Here is a 20,075-nt window from a genome sequence, read left to right as displayed (position 1 = left end):
AGAGAGAGGGGGAGGGAGGGAGAGAGGCAGAGAGAGGGACAGAGGGAGAGACAGAGGGAGAGAGAGAGGGGGAGAGAGAGAGATCAGAGCGACAGCACAGCAGGGAGGGCGTTGGCCTTGCACGCGCTGACCCGGGTTCGATCCCCAGCATCCCACAGGGTCCCCGAGCCCCGCCAGGAGTGATCCCTGAGTGCAGAGCCGGGAGTGACCCTGAGCCGAGGGGCCTGGCCACGGGGGTGCCCTGAGCCCAGACTGACACCACCCCCCGGCGTCACTCCCACCCTCAGTGGCCCCCGAAAAGCTCGGAGGCCGCAGCCGCTCACCCCCGGCCTCTCGCCCACCCTGGGGTCGGGAAGGCCCCTCAAAGCCCCACCTCAGCACCCCAGTCCCCTGGGGCACCCCTGAGGGTGACAGAGGCCAGGGACAGAGCCTGCCCCCCCCATCCCCGGCCTGTCCTCTCTGCACCCGTCCACTCCGCAAGGCCCCGTCCGGCCCCGTCCTCACCAAGGCAGCTGTGACCACGGTGACAGAGCAGCACGGGGGCCCGTTAGGGCTGGGCGCCCTCGAACCCACACGGCCACTCTCGCTTCTGCAAAAAAGCAAAGTCCAGGGGCTGGAGTGATAGCACAGCGGGTAGGGCGTTTGCCTTGTACGCAGCCGACCCGGGTTCAAATCCCAGCATCCCATATGGTCCCCTGAACACCGCCAGGGGTGATTCCTGAGTGCATGAGCCAGGAGTGACCCCTGTGCATTGCTGGGTGTGACCCAAAAAGCAAAAAAAAAAAAAAAAGAAAAAAGAAAAGTCCAAGAGGCATCAGGTTATTACAAACCCAAGTGGGCCCCACCCAGCAGTGCTCAGGGCCGACTCCCGGCTCTGCACTCAGGGATCACTCCTGGTGGTGCTCAGGGGACCCTAGGCGGGGATGCCGGGAATTGAACCCGGGTCAGCCGTGTGCCAGGCCAACGCCCTCCCCGCTGGGCTCTCGCTCCATCCCTGTCGTGGTTGTTAGAAAGAACTTGCATTCTTCTCTCTGGAGGTGGGGACAGAAGCATCTCTCGGGGTTCCAGGGAAGATGCGAGGCTGAGATTGGGACGAAGGGTCCCTGAGCGGGGCGTAGGGCCGGGAGAGTGGGTGCTGGGGGACTCCACCATGTTCTCCCACCGGCCCCGGAAACCTCCGGAATCAAAGGCCCGTGGCTGCAGCCCAGAGCTTAGCAGCAACCAGAGGCAAACAGAATCGGCTCTCGGGGGACACGTAACCGTCAGACAAAGGGACGCCGTGAGCATCTGCGGGTGTCCAGGTCTCCGTGCCGCTCCCGTGAGGTGGCCGGATGCTAGTCTGACATGCACGGTCTAATGGTGACCATTAGAACCGCCAGCGTGCCAAGGGCCTAGAACGTTCTGAGTGCGGCCGGGAGGCCGGCAGGCCCCGAGAGGCACCTAGAGGCGCCCGCACACCCCACCCCGGGGGGGCTGGCTTGCCAGATGGTGCCCGGTGTGAGTACGCAGACACCCCCACACGCACGCACAGTGCCATGGAGACGTGCCCGGCACGCCGGATTTAGCAGCAGACAGCCCCAGCACCCGGCGGGCAGAGCCGCCTGCCTTTTGCAAGCAGAAGGGAAGAAAAAAAGAAAATAAAGGTGATGTCATTCCCGGGCGCATAGGAGCGACCCTCTGCCCGGCGGGCCAGGGGGAGCGAGGAAGAGCATCGTGGTTCTGTTGGTGACGGAGCCGGGCACGGCAGGAAGAGGCACATGGTGGGCCCTGAAGCCCCCTGAGCAGTTAAGACCACTGGAGGGGGGGAGGGGAAGAGGGGAAGGCGGGGCCTGAAGCCAGCGGTATGTCAGGGCGGGAAAGGGGAGCTGAGACTCAGGCTTATCCTCAAGAAAATGTCTCTCGGGCCGGAGCGAGAGCACAGCGGGGAGGGCGTTGGCCTGACACGCGGCCGACCCGGGTTCGATCCCCGGCATCCCATAGGGTCCCCTGAGCACCGCCCGCCAGGAGTGATTCCTGAGTGCAGAGCCGGGAGTCAGCCCTGAGCATCACAGGGTGGGACAAAGAAGAGAGAGAGGAAGAAAGAAAGGGAAGGAAGTTAGGAAGGAAGGAAGTTAGGAAGGAAGTTAGGAAGGAAGGAAGGAAGGAAGGAAGGAAGGAAGGAAGGAAGGAAGGAAGGAAGGAAGGAAGGAAGGAAGGAAGGAAGGAAGGAAGGAAGGAGGGGCTGGAGCGATAGCACAGCGGGGAGGGTGTTGGCCTGGCACGCAGCCGACCTGGGTGCGATTCCCAGCATCCCATAGGGTCCCCCGAGCACCGCCAGGAGTGATTCCTGAGTGCAGAGCCAGGAGTCAGCCCTGAGCATCGCCAGGTGGGACCCAACAAGGAAAAAAAAGAAGAGAAAAAAGAAAACGTCTCTCCCCCTTCACCCCTGCCGGGGCCAGAAAGAGCTAGGCGGGATGGAGGTCGCATGAAGACGCTCCAGGTTCGAGCCCCCGAATGTCACAAGCTGTCCCCCCCTCCTTGGGGATGGAGAGATAACACAGGACGCCGGGCACTCACCTCGCCCGTGGCCGACCCAGGTTCAATTTCCAGCAGCCCACAGGGCCCCCCCCGAGCACCGCCAGGAGTGAGCACTGAGTTCAGAGCCAGAAGAAAGAAGCCCTGAGCACTGCCAGATGTGTGACCCCTCCTCCCCCCAAAAAAAGTTTTCAATCATGTCTGGGGAGGAGAGGGGCCCGTCACCGTTCGCTGGACCCAGAGTGCCACCGCCCCACGCCATGCTTCCACGGGACCAGGGGGGTATAGTTCATTCACTTGGGAGCGTCCAGCCCACCCCCCTGCTGACAAACCCCCCCTAACCATGTCAACCCCCCCCCGCCCCGCAGCCCCCAGACAGATGGCCGAGGAGGGCTGCAAAGTGGGCCAGTGAGTCACTGTACGAAAAGTGACTTTTATTTATTTATTTTTGATCCGGGGCCATTTCCCGCGGGGGCGGCCCCTGGCAGAGCTCCGAGGAATTACGTGGTGGTGATGGGCTTGCGGGGGGGGGGGGGGGTGGGGGTTTGGAAAAACGTTAACGATGGGGTATCCCGTATGCAAACCCTGACACCAGCCCCCCGAAGCTGTCTCGCCGATCCCCCCAACCCAAAGATGTTTAGGTAGGCAGAGCTGAACGGGAACAGGGACCCAGGTGGGAACCCTCCCCCGGAGCCTGGGAGGGGGGGCGTCGCACTCGGCGTGTGATGTTAGGGTGACACAGAAGGGCCTTGCACCCTCACTGGGCCCCGGGGGTCTCTCTGAGGTGGGGGGGGACACTGGACAAAAGCACGGGTACCAGGACTCAGAGAGGTGCGACGGTGCTGATTGGAGGGTCAGCCATCGGATCGGCCCCCTGGGATGAGAGGGAGACCCCCCGATCGGGCCATTGTAATCGGGGAAGATATCTGGCCAGGCCACCAGGGAGCCCCGAATTCCAATTTCAGGAGCAAGCACCAAGTCACGAGTCGCCCCGAGCGAGCACCAAGTCACGAGTCGCCCCGGAGCACTGCTGGGCGTGGCCCACAAAGCAGCCCTCCGAGTGGGGACCCTGGTGCGTCACAACCTGCCTTGCCGAGACTGGAAATGATCTCACCCCGTCTGGAAACTGGAGGGGCGTCCGGGGCCGAGGCGGGGGGCCGGGGGTGACCAGCTCCCGTGGCCTCATTACCCCTCAGCTCCCCTTGCCGCCGGGGTGGAAACACAGCCGCCCCGCACGCCCCCACCGCCGCCACCACGGCGGGTCTGGCGAGAGGGACAAGCTGCAGAGATCCCGGGAGAAAGTTCTAGAAGGCGCCAAGCTCGCTCGCCGGGACCAGGCAGAGCCCAAGGTCTTGTCACAGTTTTGTCGCTGGGTTACACACCCTGGAGGTCTGGGTGTTCCAAGGACAGGTCGAGGCAGACAGTCCCTGCTCCGAGCTGTCACGGGCAACCAGACGGCACCGAAGAGGGGCTTGGGGGGGGGGACCGGAAGGTTCCGCAGGAAGAGGAGGAAGTCCCAGGCCGTGTTGGCAGAGGGAAAAGCAGATGTCACTCGACAACCAGAAAAGCAGAGAGGGGCTGGAGCGACAGCACAGCGGGGAGGGCGTTGGCCTGGCACATGGCAGACCCGGGTTCGATTCCCGGCATCCCCTAGGGTCCCCCGAGCACCGCCAGGAGTGAGTCCTGAGTGCAGAGCCAGGAGTCAGCTTGAGCATCGCCGGGTAGGACCCAAAAAGAAAAAAAAAAAAAAAAACAGAAAAGCGGGAGAAACGCAGAAGACGCCGAAGGAAGCCAAATCAGACGCAGGAGAAGGAGGAAAGAAACTTCCAGAAGTCCCGGGAATTGCACTCGGGCCGGGGCGTCCTGGTGGTGGGGGGTGGGTGGAGGTGAACCCAAACGCGCCCCGCCCCCCCAAGCTGCTGGGACGGGGATTCCTCGACTTTCCTCTGACTCACTTCCGAGACAGGGATGCACCTCCAGGTTCCACCAAGCCCCAGAGAGCGGCCAGGGAACCTGCAAATGTTTCCAGAAGGTTCCACGCGTCTCTGGGAAGCTAAACCCTGCACAGTGGCCACCCACTGGCCCGGCTGGGAGGGGACTCTGAGGTTAAAGGTGACTTTTTGGTCAGGCTGGGGTGAAATTCTCCGCCACCCTTTCTGAGATAAGGGCGCCCCGGGTGGGACCCAAAAAATGGAAAACAAAACAAAACAAAAAGCCACCTATTTGCCATCGCAGCTTTAAAGAGTTTCACTCAAGACAGACATAAAGCTGACTTGGAATTTGTGAAGATCCCCTTAATTCTTTTTTCTTCAGTTTCTGGACCTCACCCGGCGATGCTCAGGGCTGACTCCTGGCTCTGCACTCAGGCATCACTCCTGGAGGGGTTCAGGGGACCCTACGGGATGCCGGGGATTGAACCCCGGTCAGCCTCGAACCCGGGTCAGCCTTTCTCACTATCCTATCTCTCACTACCCTACCTCTCTAGCCCAGTTATTTGCAGAATGTTTATTCTGTACACGTGTCAAACAGCGGCCGACCCGGGTTCGATCCCCGGCATCCCCTAGGGTCCCCCGAGCACCGCCAGGAGTGATTCCTGAGTGCAGAGCCGGGAGTCAGCCCTGAGCATCGCCGGGTGGGACCTTTTCCCCCCAAATAAGCCACTGTTAGAGCCGGGAAGAAGGCTCCAAAGGCTACAACACCCGAAAACCCCAAAACAAGGCAATTTTGACTGACTCAGGCCAGGCGCTATTCCCGGCTGAACTGGTCTAGCTCCTCTTCCCAGCACTGGCAAGAGGCTGCAGCAATCCCAGCTTTTGTCTGTCTGCAAACAACTCTCTCAGCAATGTGGCGTTCAGGGGCTGACCTTTGCGGGAGACGTCTGCAAGCCAGCATCGCGTCCAGGAACACTAGGAGAAATGCCCCTCTCCTATGTGGCTGTGGGCCCTCTCCTATGTGGCTGTGGGACACTGACCTTCATTCTGGGTTTTTCTTTTTTTCTTTTCTTTTTTTTTTTTTTTTTTTTTTTTTTGCTTTTTGGGTCACACCCGGCGATGTTCAGGGGTTCCTCCTGGCTCTGCACTCAGGAATTACTCCTGGCGGTGCTCGGGGGACCCTAGGGGATGCTGGAATTTGAACTCAGGTCAGCCACGTGCAAGGCAAACGCCCTCCCTGCTGTGCTATCGTTCCAACCCCTCTGGTTTTTTCTTTTTGGGTCACACCCGGGGGTGCTCAGGGCTGACTCCCGGCTCTGCACTCAGGAATCACTCCTGGCGGTGCTCGGGGGACCCTAGAGGATGCCGGGAATCGAACCCGGGTGGGTCGAGTGCAAGGCCAACGCCCTCCCCGCTGAGCTAATCATCTCTCTCAATCAGGTCATTTAAGTGGACACCAGCCAGCAGCTGTGTATCCTCCGGCACAAAGCATGAGGTTTCAAACCCAAGTCTGGGGTGTGTCTGTCCAGGCAAACTCAGAGGACACCCAGTTTGTTCTCATGATAGAAGTTATAGCACAGGGCTGGAGCGACAGCACAGCGGGGAGGGCGTTTGCCTTGCACACGGCTGACCCGGGTTCGATTCCGAGCATCCCACTTGGTCCCCCGAGCACCGCCAGGAGTGATTCCTGAGTGTAGAGCCAGGAGTAACTCCTAAGGTGTGATGCGCAAAAAAAAAAAAAAAAAAAGTTATAGTACAGTGGGAGTGCTTGCCTTCCACGTGGAGGACCCGGGTTCGATTCCCGACACCCTGTATAGTCCCGCTGGGAACCGCCAGGAGTCTGATCCCTGAGCACAGAGCCAGGAGTCAGCCCTGAGCACCGCCAGGTATGGCCCAAACCAATAAAACAAAAACAGAAACGCAGAGAGAATCAAGAACCTGTCCAGAAAAACCTCACCAAAAAGCACTAATATTTTTGTCACTAACCAACGCACTCAACTGAAACTGGTAAAAGGCAGCCAGGGGTCACATATGCGAGTCAGAACCTAAGTGACATCAATATTGTTCATTTATTGACGAGCGTGAATAAATGAAGGCTATGCCCCTTCCTCCATCTACAGGGACATCTCTAGAGCTTGCAGAGGGCAAGGTGCTTTGAAAAGCCTCCCTGAAGCCAAATTTAAGAAAACAAAACGAAACAAACCTCTTAAGAGCCGGTACAGAGGTGACGGTGTGAGCCTCACATCCGGCCAAGCCTGGTTCCACTCCTATACCACATGGTCCCCGAGCACAGCCAGGAGGTCCCTGAGCTCTGCCCACCCCATCCTCAGGGGATAAAAAAAATTTTTTTTAATGAAGTCATGAAATTTGCCTATAAATGGATGGACATGGAGAGTCTCATGCTGAGTGAAATGAGTCAGAGGGAGAGGGACAGATATAGAATGACCGCATTCATTGGTGGGATATTAAAAAAAATGAATCGTATGAGACTAGTATCAAAGGCTAGCTACAGCAGGGGTGAGGAGGGCTGGTCGGTGGTGGGAAGCTGCCACAAGTATGGGGGTGGGGGGCGGGGGGCAGTTAGGATAGAGAAGGGGTCAGTCGGACAGTAATAGTTACAAATGGTCACTCTGGGCAAGAGCTAAAGGGATGTACATGATATCCCTTGACATCATGTATGTATACATGCTGTAAGGAGGTAAAGGGATATACATGACATCCTTTCAGTATCTGTACTGCAAACCATAATGCCCAAAAGGGGAGAGAGAGAGAGAGGGGGCGGGGAGAGGGAGGAGAAGGAGAGGGAGGAAGAGGGAGAGGGAGAGAGAGAAAGAGAGAGAAAAAGAGAAAGAGAGAGAGGGAGAGGGAGGGAGAGAAAGAGAGAAAAAGAGAAAGAGAGAGAGGGAGAGGGAGGGAGAGAAAGAGAGAGAAAGAGAAAGAGAGAGGGAGAGGGAGGGAGGGAGAGAGAAAGAGAGGGAGAGATGGAGGGAGAGAGAAAGAGAGAAAGAGAAAGAGGGAGAGTGAGAGAAAGAGAGAGAGAAAAAGAGAAAGAGAGGGAGAGGGAGGGAGAGAGGGAGAGAGAAAGAGGGAGAGAGGTAGGGAGAGAGAAAGAGAGAAAGAAAGAGAGGGAGAGGGACAGAGAAAGAGAGAGAAAGAGAAAGAGAAAGAGAAAGAGAGAGGGAGAGGGAGGGGAAGGAGGGAGAGGGAGAGAAAGAGAAAAAGAGAAAAAGAAAGAGAAAGAGAAAGAGAGAGAGGGAGGGAGAAAGAGAGAGAGAGAGAGAGAGGGAGGGAGGGAGAGAGAGATCCTGCCATGGGGTGCAGGGACATTCGTGGTGGGAAATGTCCACTGGTGAAGGGACGGGTGTTGGAAACATTACATGACTCAAACCCAATCATGAACACCTTTGCGACTGTGTATCTGACTGTGATTCAATTTAAGAAATAAATAAAATTTAAAATCAAGTAAAATGCTTCAGCACTAAAAAAAAAGGGTGGGGGGAAGCCAGCGGTCACTCAGATTGTCAGATTGTTGTATCTGATCAAAAACTGATCCCCAAGCCCCCCACATAAACTTCAATGTCCACAAATAGTGCAGCAAAGATGCAAGGCAACAGAATGCAATGCAGCCTTTTACCCCAGAAGGAACTAGTTCATTTCCGTGATTTCTGCAGGATTCCAGAACTGTCTGAGAGAAAAAAAAAGAAACCAAACACGAATCCCGAGATATAGGGTGGGTGGGTTCTGGCAAATTCGCCGCCCATTATGTCAGACAGGGCTGATTCCCAGTTTATGTGAGAAGAAACTCTGAAAATGAGCAGCAGTTTCTCTTCCAGAACGGGCGGACATCAAGACAATTTCACCGCCATCAAGTCACTGCTGGTCACTTATGTCCAGAGAGATAACCAGTGGCTGGACCCTGTCTTGACCCCAAGCCCCAGAATCACAGATTTCTCATGCTCCTCTAAAGGAGGTCTAAATCACTCAACACGCTCACATGTGTTGATAAGAAACGTGAGATAAGAAACGTTTTACACACACACACACAAAAAAAAATTCCTGCTTCCAGAAACATCTTCACGGGGCTGAAGCGATAGCACAGCGGGGAGGGCGTTTGCGTTGCATACAGCTGACCCGGGTTCGATCCCTGGCATCCCATAGGGTCCCCCAAGCACCGCCAGGAGTGATTCCTGAGTGCAAAGAGCCAGGAGTCAGCCCTGAGCATCGCCGGGTGGGACCCCAAAAAGCCAAACTACACCAGACTCATTTCCAAATCTCCCTCCACAAACCAACGTCAAGATCTCCTCTCGGCGCTGAAACGCTTTGAGTCTCTCTGCAGCTGAAGGAAATTCTAAACAGGAAATTCTGAAGGCGGAGGAGGAGTCAGAATGACGGGATGCTGAGTGCAAGGGCCACGCCCTTCCTGGCCACGGGATGAAGGGTTTCCACCCCGAGTCTGGGGGCCATCCACTCTGCACCTCTCACACTGCCCCTCCGCCGAGCTCCCTCTGTTACCCCACACCCAGATGCACCCCCTTCCCCTCCCCTCCCCTCCAGCTCTCAGCCACAGCCCAGACAGGGTGGAGAAAGGGAGCACAGGGCAGTGAGTCCAAAAAGAGCATCCCTTGGGGGCCAGTGAGATGCAGCAGAGGGTAAGGGACCCACCTTGAAGGTGGCAGACCTGGGTTAATTCCCGGGACCCCCACAGGAGCCCCTGAGTTTCAACCCAGGAGTGAGCCTGAGCCCAGAGCCAGGAAGCAGCTCTGAGCATGGCTGGGTGTGACCCACAAACAAGAAAACAGAAGAAGGGGCTGGAAGCAGATAGTACTTCCCACAGGGGGGTCTGCCGTGCCGTGGCTGACCAGGGTTCGAGCCTTGAATTCCATAGGGTCCCCTGAGCACCACCAGGAGTGATTCCTGAGTGCAGAGCGGAAGGAAGGAAGGAAGGAAGGAAGGAAGGAAGGGAAGGAGGAAGGGAGGGAGGGAGGGAGGGAGGGAGGGAGGGAGGGAGGGAGGGAGGGAGGGAGGGAGGGAGGAAGGGAGGGAGGGAGGAGGAAAGGAAGGGGAGGAGGGAAGGAAGGAGGGGAAGGAGGGAGGGAAGGAAGGAGGGAGGGAGGGAGGGAGGAAGGAAGTCATACACACTAAGTCACTCTCAGCCACATACACTCACACTGTCACACACACACACTTAAATACTTACACATTCATACATACTCAGTCATACATTCACAGTCACACACACACACCCTCACACGCGCACACACACGCAAACACACTCAGTCATAAACGCACACACTCAGACTCAGTCACACACTTTTTTCATAGTCATACACACTCAGATGCACTCCCACATACAACATCTCTCTCTCTCTCTCACACACACACACACACACACACACACACACACACGCACACACACACACACATGCACATCTGTGTGTGGCCCCAGACAAAAGAAATAAAACCATTTGGCAACACGACGGAACTAGTATCTTCAATACTCTGAGTGAATTGAAAATGGATAATCAGAGACAGGAGCGACAGCACAGCGGGGAGGGTGTTGGCCTGGCACTCGGCCAACCTGGGTTCGATCCCCGGCATCCCGTAGGGTCCCCCGAGCACCGCCAGGAGTGCATTCTCTGCATTCCTGAGTGCAGAGCCGGGGGTCAGCCCTGAGCATCATCGCTGGGTGTGGCCCCCCCAAAACAAAACAGAATTATCCAGTTTGTTTTACCAATTTCTCTTCCAGAGTAAGCGTCACACGAGGAAACGGAGAGAAGGGCAGGACCTCAACGAAAAACTTGACAAGAAGAAATGACGCTCAACGGCGAACGGGCAGAAAACCCTCAGAGATGAGAGATAGTATCAGAGATGAGAGATAATATCTCTCATCGGGGAGAGGCAGCTTCAGTCGGGGAAGGCGGAGGGGGCATGGGGGGGGGGAAAGAGCCTCTAAGTCCTCAGAAAAATGGGCCAAGGAGCCGGAGAAACTCAAGGAAAAGGAAATGCAAATAGCCCAGGCACTAGGAAAGGGCCAAACATACTCAGAGAGATGCAAATCGAGACAAAGGGGGGGCTTCTCTCACGGGCAGATCTGGGGGGGCAGAGACAGTGGGGTCAGTCCATCGCATTCGAGGTGGCTCCAACTGGTGGGAACCAACAGAGTCTCCCACAAAAGGGGCTATAGAAGCTTCTAGAGGCCAAGCGGCAAATCCATCTCTCCCCCCTGACCCCGGCACCCCCCCAGAAGGAGGGATTTCAGCATGAATATTCAGCAGGCGGCTCAGGGCGGCTGGGGGCCAGAGCTGCCCATCACTCAACTGTCCGAGGCCTTCGGGAGAAAAGAATGTTTCGGTTCAGGGGAAAGGTCTGATTTGCAAATAAGGCCCCTCAGACAAAAACAAATCATTCCTGCCACAAAAGGGGGCACAGAGACCAGCAGACACAGACCCGGCCGCCAGCAAGGAGCGAGCCCGGTGCATTGATGCCGTTCAAAGAAGCAAGGAGGAATCTGGGTTTCCTTCCCCTGGTTTGGGGGAACCTGTAATTAAAAAGAAAAGGTGCAGAGCCTGAAGTAGCTGCCCCCTTTCCCCACCCCACCCCCACCTAGGAGGGGAAAAAAATAAAGCAAGAAGCAATAACACACATATCACTGTCACTGTCATCCCGTTGTTTATCGATTGGCTCGAGCGGGCACCAGTCACGTCTCCACGGTGAGACTTGTTGTGACTGTGTTTGGCATCTCGAATCCACCACAGGGAGCTTGCCAGGCTCTGCCGTGCGGGCAGGATCCTCTCGGTAGCTTGCCGGGCTCTCCGAGAGGGATGGAGGAATCGAACCCGGATCGGCTGCGTGCAAGGCAAATGCCCTACCTGCTGTGCTATACAGACGAATACCGACATTATGTCAGGTGCACATGAACATAGGAAAACATATCTACACACGCATCTATGCGGGTGGGAGTATAGATTATATCTCCCCCACCCCCAACTCTGACCTGCTGGAAAGGTCTAGAAATGACCATTATTAAGCCGGGGGCTAGAGCAATAGGACAGCAAGAAGAGCGTTAGTTGGCCTGGCACGCGGCCGACCCAGGTTCGATCCCTGGCATCCCATAGGGTCCCCCAAGCCCCGCCAGGAGTGATTCTTGGGCACAGTGCCAGGAGTCGGCCCTGAGCATCGCCGGGTTTGGCCCAAAAAGAAAACAAACAGTAAGACGGCAACTGCCTCGGTTCCTTCCCGGCAGACTCCCATCAGCCCCCGAGAGCTCACACGGGGGCTCCTGGCTACGTTCCCGCCCCCCCCCCCCCCCGGCGCTTTCAACAGAAGCGAGACCCACAGCTGACGATGGGGAACTGAGTCGACACAGCACAGGAAGCTCGGGGAACAGGAGAAACTGGGAGTCACCGAGCTACGGGGTCGCTGGGGGCATTTCCGCAGGACCCTGAAGCAGCCGGGAAGGGCAGGTGCCATGGCGGGTAAGGACAGCCCGTGACAGTCTGGGGGGTCCCAGCTGAGGGCTAGGTTCTTTGCACCCCATGGGGAGCTTCCAGCCGTCAGGATGGAGAAGGGAGCACTAGACAGCGAGCATTGGGAATGCTCACTTGGGACAGGAACTGAGTGCTGAAAGGAGAAAGGGGGACAGACAGGACAACCTCTTAATGCATGCAGTGCAAACCTTAACGCACAGGAGAAGAAAGACAGAGAGACAGAGAGAGGGGGAGAGAGACAGAGAGACAAAGAGACAAAGTGAAAGGGACAGAGACAGAGAGACAGAGAAAGAGACAGAGAGGGGGGAGAGAGACAGAGAGACAAAGAGACAAAGTGAGAGGGACAGAGACAGACATACAAAGAGACAGAGAGGGGGAGAGAGACAGAGAGACAAAGAGACAAAGTGAGAGGGATAGAGACAGACATAGAAAGAGACAGAGAGAGGGGGAGACAGAGAGACAAAGTGAGAGGGACAGAGACAGAGAAAGAGACAGAGGGGGAGAGAGACAGAGAGACAAAGAGACAAAGTGAGAGGGACAGAGACAGAGAAAGAGACAGAGAGGGGGAGAGAGAGAGAAAGACAAAGTGAGAGGGACAGAGACAGAGAGACAGAGAAAGAGACAGAGAGGGGGGAGAGAGACAGAGAGACAAAGAGACAAAGTGAGAGGAACAGAGACAGAGAGACAAAGAGACAGACAAAGTGAGAGAGAGGAAGAGAGAGGGACAGAGAGAGAGAGACAGAGAGAGAGACAGAGAAGGGGGAGAGGGAGAGACATGTCTGCCATAGAGGTGGGGGGTGACGGGAGGGACCCTGGGGACACAGGTGCTGGGAAACGAGCCCTGGCGGAGGGACGGGTGTAGGAACCCTGTAGGACTCACACCCGACCATGAACAACTTTGCACCTGTATGTTTCAATTCAGCAAACACAATTTTTTAGAAACCTAAAAAAAAAAAAACTAAATAAATAAAAAATAAAATTAAAGTAAAATAAAAAGGTTCCACGCGCCGCAGGGGCAGTGCTTGCCTTGTCTGCGGACAATCCCGGCATCCCAGAGGGGCCCCCACCCTCCGCCCACCAGGGGTGGGGCTGAGCACCGAGCCAGGAGTCTAGTCCTGAGCACTGCTGGGTGTGGCCCCCAAGCCGACAAACCAAAGAGACGTTCCGGGGGGTTCAGGGGGGACCACACCTCGCACGGAGGCGGCCTTGGGTCTGAAACCCCGAACCAACAGGGCCAGGACGGGGTGGTCTGCCCGGCCCTCCCCAGGCTTCCTTCTCCCCTGCGAGGACGCAGGGTCCTGCTAAGCTGCCCTCGGACCCCTGCGCAGACACGGGGGCCCAGGGAGGGGCCTGATGGGGGTGGGGGTACCCCCTCACCCCGCCAGCAGCTGGGGCGAGAATCCCCGACTCCATCCACATTTCTCCCGACACCGATTTCGCCCTCTCCATCGGGGGCGGAGGGGAAGGTGGGGGAGGGACCCTAAATCTTTGCGTGGAGCCCTCCTCAAAGGGGGTGGGGCCACCCCCAAGCACACGCCTGTGGGCACAGAGAAAGCCAGAAACCGTTTTCTTTTTTTTTTCCCCTTGCCTTTTGGGTCACACCCGGCATTGCACACCTGGCTCGTGCTCGAGGGACCCTATAGGATGCTGGGATTCAAACCCGGGTCAGCCGCAAGCAAAGCAAAACGCCCCACCTGCTGTGCTATCGCTCCAGCCCCAAACCTCAGGGTTTTAGTTAGGGCGCTGGACTGACCCGAGTTCAATCTCCAGCACCACACACGGCCCTGTCGGGAGTGATCCCTGAGCACTGAGCCAGGAGTCAGCCCTGAGCACTGCCAGCTGCAAAGGACCCCATGGCGGGGGGCTGGGGGGGAGCTCCGCCTGGATTTTCTGAGTGTGGCTGAGTTCCCACAGACCCTGGCGACAGCGAGAGGGATTTATAGGGGAAAAAGCGACCAAGCTGAGTTCCACGCGGAGCGGTCAGTGTACTCGGAACAGTTTTCCAGGGATCAGGGACACGCCAACCAGTGAGGTCGGCCGGGGTTCAGGGCATGGGGGCGTTTCCCGAGCCAACCCCGAGATAACCCCAAGGAGGGGGAGGGAAAGGTCGTCGGGGGGAGAGGAGGAAAAAACGGGTGTTTCAGGGGCTGCCACAGGCAGGGAAATCGGAGAAACGCTTTTCAAGATTTGTCGTCCTGGGGACAGCGACAGCACAGCGGGGAGGGTGTGTGCCCTCCACACAGTCGACCCGGGTTCAACCCCCGGCATCCCATAGGGTCCCCCGAGCACCGCCAGGAGGGATCCCTGAGTGCAGAGCTGGGAGTCAGCCCTGAGCATCGCCGGGTGTGGCCTGAAAGTGGAGGAAGAGAGGGAGGACTAAGCAAAGCACCCCACGGCCCCTCAGGAGCAGGAGGTCGGAGGTGATGAGCCCCAAGCACTGCCGGGTGGCCCCCAAACTCAGAGAGTAAATGAGCCAGTAAGTGAGCACAAATGCAGACACAAATGCAGACACACACACACACACACACACACACTCTCTCTCTCTGTCTCACACACTCTCAGTCACCTACACGCACACATTGTCACACACACCCTCAGACACACTCAGTCACACTCACCACACTCAGTCTCATACACTCAATCACTTTCTCACACACTTTCTCACAATACACACACTCCCAGTAATATACACACACACTCACACTTTCACTCGGTCTCCCACAAACACACACACTCATCCACTCTCTCTGTCTCACACAGACCAACAGCCTCACACTCACATACTGTCACACACACACTCATACACTCTCACTCATACACACTCATACACTTTCTCACTCACACACTTTCTCACAATACACACACTCCCAGTAACATACACACACACTCACACTTTCACTCGGTCTCCCACAAACACACTCAGTCACACAAACACACTCATCCACTCTCACTCTCTCAGTCTCACACACCAACAGTCTCACACTCACACACTCTGTCACACACACACACACACACTCATACACTCTCACACACAGACTCACCTAGTCATAGTCTCACACACACACACACACTTATATACTCACTCAAGCTCACACACACGCAATCTCTCTCTCTCTCTCTCTCTCTCTCACACACACACACACACACACACACACACACACACACACACACACACACACACCCCTGCTGAGATAGTACGAACCAGCCAAACCGGCAAAGGCAGGTCCTGGAGAGATCTGAGCGTGTGCTGGGATGTGGGTGGGAGCCTGGGGGAGGAGGTTCGGGGAAGAGCAGGGGGCCGGAGGGCAGGCGGAGGCTGGAGCACCAGGCGGGGAGGAGCCTGGGAGACATCCTGGACATTGGTCCAGACACCCAGCAAAGAATGGCCGGGCCCTGGGTGCAGGAAGTTCAGACCCAGAGTGACGGCACAGCGGGGAGGGCGTTGGCCTGGCACACTGCCAACCCGGGTTCGATTTCCGGCATCCCACAGGGTCCCCCGAGCACTGCCAGGAGTGAGTCCTGAGTGCAGAGCCGGGAGTCGGCCCTGAGCATCGCCGGGCGTGGCCTAAAAGCCAAAAATAATAAAAATCCTACCCCGGGGCCAGAAATAAAGGCATCGGGGAAAGCACTTGCCTTGCACGTGGCAGACCCAAAAGGTTCCATCTCCGGCACCCCACGGAGCTCCCTGAGCCCCACCGGGAGTGACCTCGGAGCACAGGCCAGGAGCAAGCCCCGAGCACTGCCAGCGGTTGGCCTCAAAAGCCGAAACAATAATAATACTTACTAAATGGATAAAGACCCAACCCAGGGCTAGAGCGATAGCACAGCGGGGAGGGCGTTTGCCTGGCACGCGGCTGACCCGGGTTCGACTTCCAGCATCCCACAGGGTCCCCCGAGCACCGCCAGGAGTAATTCCTGTGTGCATGAGCCAGGAGTCAGCCCTGAGCATCGCCGGGTGGGACCCCTCCAAAAAAAAAAAAAAATCCTAACCAGAGTTCGAGAGAGATCAGACAAAAGGGAAGGCCACTTCCTGCTTCCTGAAGACCCCAGTTCCATCGCTGGCACCCCAAGATCCCGTAAGCATCTTCAGGGATGGTTGCTGAGAACGCATCTGGGGTGATCCCCAAATCTAGACAGACAGACACACACACACACACACACACACACACACACACTCACAAACCCTATCCCAGGACCAAAGAGAAGACGCAAGGAACTTGGCAACACAGAGAGCCCCCCCAGTTCCATCCTTGGCACCCCCTAGTCCCGGAGCAAGGCCAGGTGTAGCCCCCGACCCAAAACATCCCTCCCAACCCCCCCCACCCAAATCAAGACACTCTACTCCAGAATCGGGAGCTTGCCTAACGCGTCCGCATCCGCAGGGAGTTCATTTCCTCGTCCCTCCTTCCCCCTGGCTCCTTGACACACGACAGACCTTGAGTAATTGGGTTCATTCCCTAACCATCCATCACGGCGGGCCGCCGGCTCTGCCCAATGTGGTTCTGGAGGACCCCCGCAGAAGGCACGGGCAGCCGGACCCCTGCCCACCACCACCACCACCACCAGGGAGACTCATGCACACAGGACGCGGTGGCATTCCCGTTCTGGCTGCAAGTTCTTTCTTGTTGCAACCGTAACTAGTAAAATTAAACTTGGGCTAGTGGGGGGGGGGGGGTGCCTCCATGCAGCCTGGCCCGGAAAGGCGTGCAGGCCGGGTACCTACCTCTCCAGACGCACGTGCCCAAGGTCCCCCACAAACAAATAAATCACCAGGGATGCTTAGAACCCGGAATCCCAGTAGCCAGCCCTTCCTGCAGCCCGAGCCAGGCTTCCGGATGCTTCCACAGGACCTAGCGAACACTGCCTTCTCACGGCCGCCTCGAAATGGGCCACGTTAATGCTCCCTTCTCCGGGCGGTCCTGAGACTAACGAGACCCAGGGACCCTCGGGTGAGGCCGTCCGCCCACCTCTGCCCACCCCCAGTCTTCCTTCAAGACAAGGCCCTCAGGCGGACTCACCCTGGAGAAGCCTCAGTCACTCACTCGCTTCCTCAAACACGCCTCCAAAACCCAACCCAGGGGCCGGAGCGAGAGCACAGCGGGGAGGGCGTTGGCCTGGCACGCGGCTGACCCGGGTTCGATCCCCGGCATCCCATAGGGTCCCCCTGAGCCCCGCCAGGAGTGAGTCCTGAGTGCAGAGCCAGGAAGTCAGCCCTGAGCACCACCAGGAGTGATCACTGAGTGCAGAGCCAGGAAGTCAGCCCTGAGCACCGCTGGGTGGGACCCAAAAAGCAGAACCCCCAGGAGTCCTGGGTTCCAGTCCTCAAGTCCCCCGGCATGGTGAGCCTGGCCCCAGAGACCGAAATAAAACAAAAATCATCCAACTCTGAAAGGAACCGGGACCAGGCAGGCCCAGCTCTAACTGTAGGTGAGGGGCTTGGCGTGTGTGTGTGTGTGTGTGTGTGCGCGCGCGTCTGTGTGTGTGTCTGTGTGTGTGTGTGGGGGGGGGGTGTTTCAAGCCCTCAGGGGGCCTGAGGTATGCTACCAGGTCCATCCAGCTGACCGAGAGGGCAAGTCACCGCTTCATCCCTGCCAGGCCCATCAGGGTCCCGTCCCCAACGCTGCCAGGAGCTCAACCCCGGGGCCTGTGAATCAGCCGGGCTGTGTCACACAGACCACTCACCTCTGCCCCACACGCACACACGCACGCACACTGAGTCAGCTCCGAAAGGAAGCGCGGCTTCGGGACAAACTCTGTAATTTGTGACAAGTGCCCGGCCTACCTCCAGCGCGACTCTCAGGAGCCTCGAAAGCCCTGAAGGTCCGACGGAGAGATGGAGAGACGGAGAGGGAGGCAGCCTCCACCGAGGGCAGAGAGAAATTCTAGCCCAGAAGCAAGCCGGGGGGGGGGGGGGGGGGGGCTTCCGTCCAGCGACCAAACCCAACGACCGGTGCCCAAGAACAGACTTCCGGGGCCAGGCAGGCGGCCCCAGCCTGGAGGAGAAGCAGCCCCCCCTACGTTGCCCGTCCATCTCACCCAAGTGCCAGGTTTCTGTTCCCGCTTTCCCTGGTCACCCCCCCACCCAAACGATTCTCTGAAAGCCCGCCCAGCCGATTCAAATGATAACACTGGATAGGAAATATTTTTGGGGGGTCCACCCTGAAGGCCCATTTATCAGAACACACCCTCGTGCCCCCCACGGACACCGCCTGCTCCACTGGGAACCAGACTCGAAGCAGCGGGTGTTGACAATGGTCAAAGGCTCGTGGGCAAACACCAGGCAAGGCCCGGTTCCCATCCTGGGGTGGGGGGCACACACAGCCTCCTCTACCCTCCCAGCACGCGCGTCCAGGCCCACTGGGACCCCCGCTGCATGGGGGGGGGGCACGGCCAAACTGCACCCAAAGTGGAAGGTCACTAGGACCCACCCTGGGGGGAGAATGTGCCGCGTTTCCAAGACTCTATATTGTTTCCCTTTCAAAATAAAAGGTGTCAGAGAGACAGGGCAGCGGGGAGGGCGTCTGCCCACCCGGGCTCCACCCCCGGCATCCCAAAGGGTCCCCCCCGCCCCCCCCCCCCCCGAGCGCAGAACCAGGAACCATCAGCCCTGAGCCTCGCCGGGTGTGGCTCCAAAACCACAGCAACAACGTTTTCAGGAGAAAGCTGCAAAGTTCTCCCCGGAGCGGGGTGCGGGCTGCCGGGCGCAGGAGCCGCGGGCGCCCCGGGGCGGGCTCTGGAGTTTGCCTGCCGGCTGGGGGCTGGCCGCGCGCCAGGCGCGCCAGCCCAGCTCCGCATCCAACGCCGTTTCCCCCTCACCCAGCCCGCGGCTGACGCTCGGGCCGGCGGGCTGGTCACCTGGGGACGCCCGGGGGGGGGCTCTGGCCGGGCCTCGGGGTGCCCGGGGAGCCCCCCGGGAAGGAATGAATGGGCCGGAGGCCTCCGGCTCCGCGGCGCAAAACCAAGACAGAGGCAGAGCGCGCGGCGGCCCCTCGGAGACAGGGAGGGGGCGGCAGGGGCGCACGGGGAGCTGGGGGGACCCCCCAACTTCTCCCACAGCCTGCGGCGGGGCCTGCGGCCCCCCAGCCCGGCTGCCGGGAAGTGGGGGTGGGGGAGCCCCGGAGCACCCCAAGCCCGGCCCCCCGCCGCCCCCGGAGGTCAGAACTTCAGAAATCCCGGGGCGCCGGGACCCCTCCCCTAAACCCACCCACCGGGGGGGAGGGGAAGGAGCTCGGGTCCCGGGTTCGGGGGGCTCCGCGTTCCGGGGGGAGGCCCGGGGAGGCCGGAGGGCCGGGCGCGGGGACCCAGAGGCCCGCGGCCCCTCCGGGCCTCCGGGAGTGGCCGGCGCGTCCCCCCACCCCGCCCCGCCGCGCCCCCCACGGGCCCCGCTTACCTCGGCTCGCGGGGGGCGCTGAGGGCGGCCCCCCGGCCCCCGCCGGCCCGCGCCCCCGCAGCCGGGCCCGAGGCGCGGCGCCAGCGCTCCAGGCGGCCCCTCGGGCGGGCAGAGCGGCGGCCGCGCCTGGAGCCCCGGGACTGGGCAGCAGCGCGGGCGCCGGCGGGCGCGGCGAGGGCGGGACCCCGGGCGTCGGCGACACTCCCGCCCGCCCGGCCCGCCCGGGAGGAGCCTGGCGATGGGCGCAGGGCGCGCGCCTGCGTCGGCGTGTGGCGGGGGCGGCGCCGGCGGGACCCCCGGGCGCGCGCGCGGCTGACGCTGCTGCGCCCGAGCACGCGCGCGTCTCGGGGGCCCGCGCCTCGGGGACCCTTGGGCACGCGCGCGCGACTCGGAGGAGCCCTTAGGCACGCGCGCGACTCAGGGGGGCCCTTGGACACGCGCACGGGCCTTGGGGACCCCTTGGGCACGCGCACGCGACTCGGGGACCCGTTGGACACGAGCGCGTGGCTGACGCTTGTGCATCTGGACAGGCGCGCTTCTTGTGGTGGGGCCCTTGGGCACGCGCGCGCGTCTCGGGTACCCCTTGGGCACTAGCGCGTGTCTGGGGGAGTCTTGGGCACGCGCGCGCGTCTCGGGTACCCCTTGGGCACTAGTGCGTGTTTTGGGGTCCACTGGGCATCAGAGCGTATCTGGGGGGGTTCCTTGGGCAATAGCGTGTGTCTGGGGGCTCTTTGGGCATGCGCGCGTGTCTCG

At 59.2% G+C, this 20,075-nt stretch overlaps 1 protein-coding gene across 1 annotated transcript in view; it reads right to left on the bottom strand.

Annotated features, from left to right (window-relative positions):
- CXH1orf21 (chromosome X C1orf21 homolog) overlaps nt 1-19,549 on the bottom strand; it is a 62,448-nt gene extending 42,899 nt beyond the window's left edge. The window contains exon 1 of the mRNA XM_055120615.1: nt 19,323-19,549. The gene's annotated coding sequence lies outside the window, so the exon portion shown is untranslated. The remainder of the gene's footprint in view (nt 1-19,322) is intronic.
- Between the last annotated feature and the right edge of the window lie 526 nt (nt 19,550-20,075).

This window comes from Sorex araneus, chromosome X, assembly GCF_027595985.1.
Source record: "Sorex araneus isolate mSorAra2 chromosome X, mSorAra2.pri, whole genome shotgun sequence".
Lineage (NCBI taxonomy): Eukaryota > Metazoa > Chordata > Mammalia > Eulipotyphla > Soricidae > Sorex > Sorex araneus.
The sequence above is the reverse complement of the archived record's forward strand: the minus strand, read 5'-3'. Positions and strand labels throughout refer to the sequence as shown.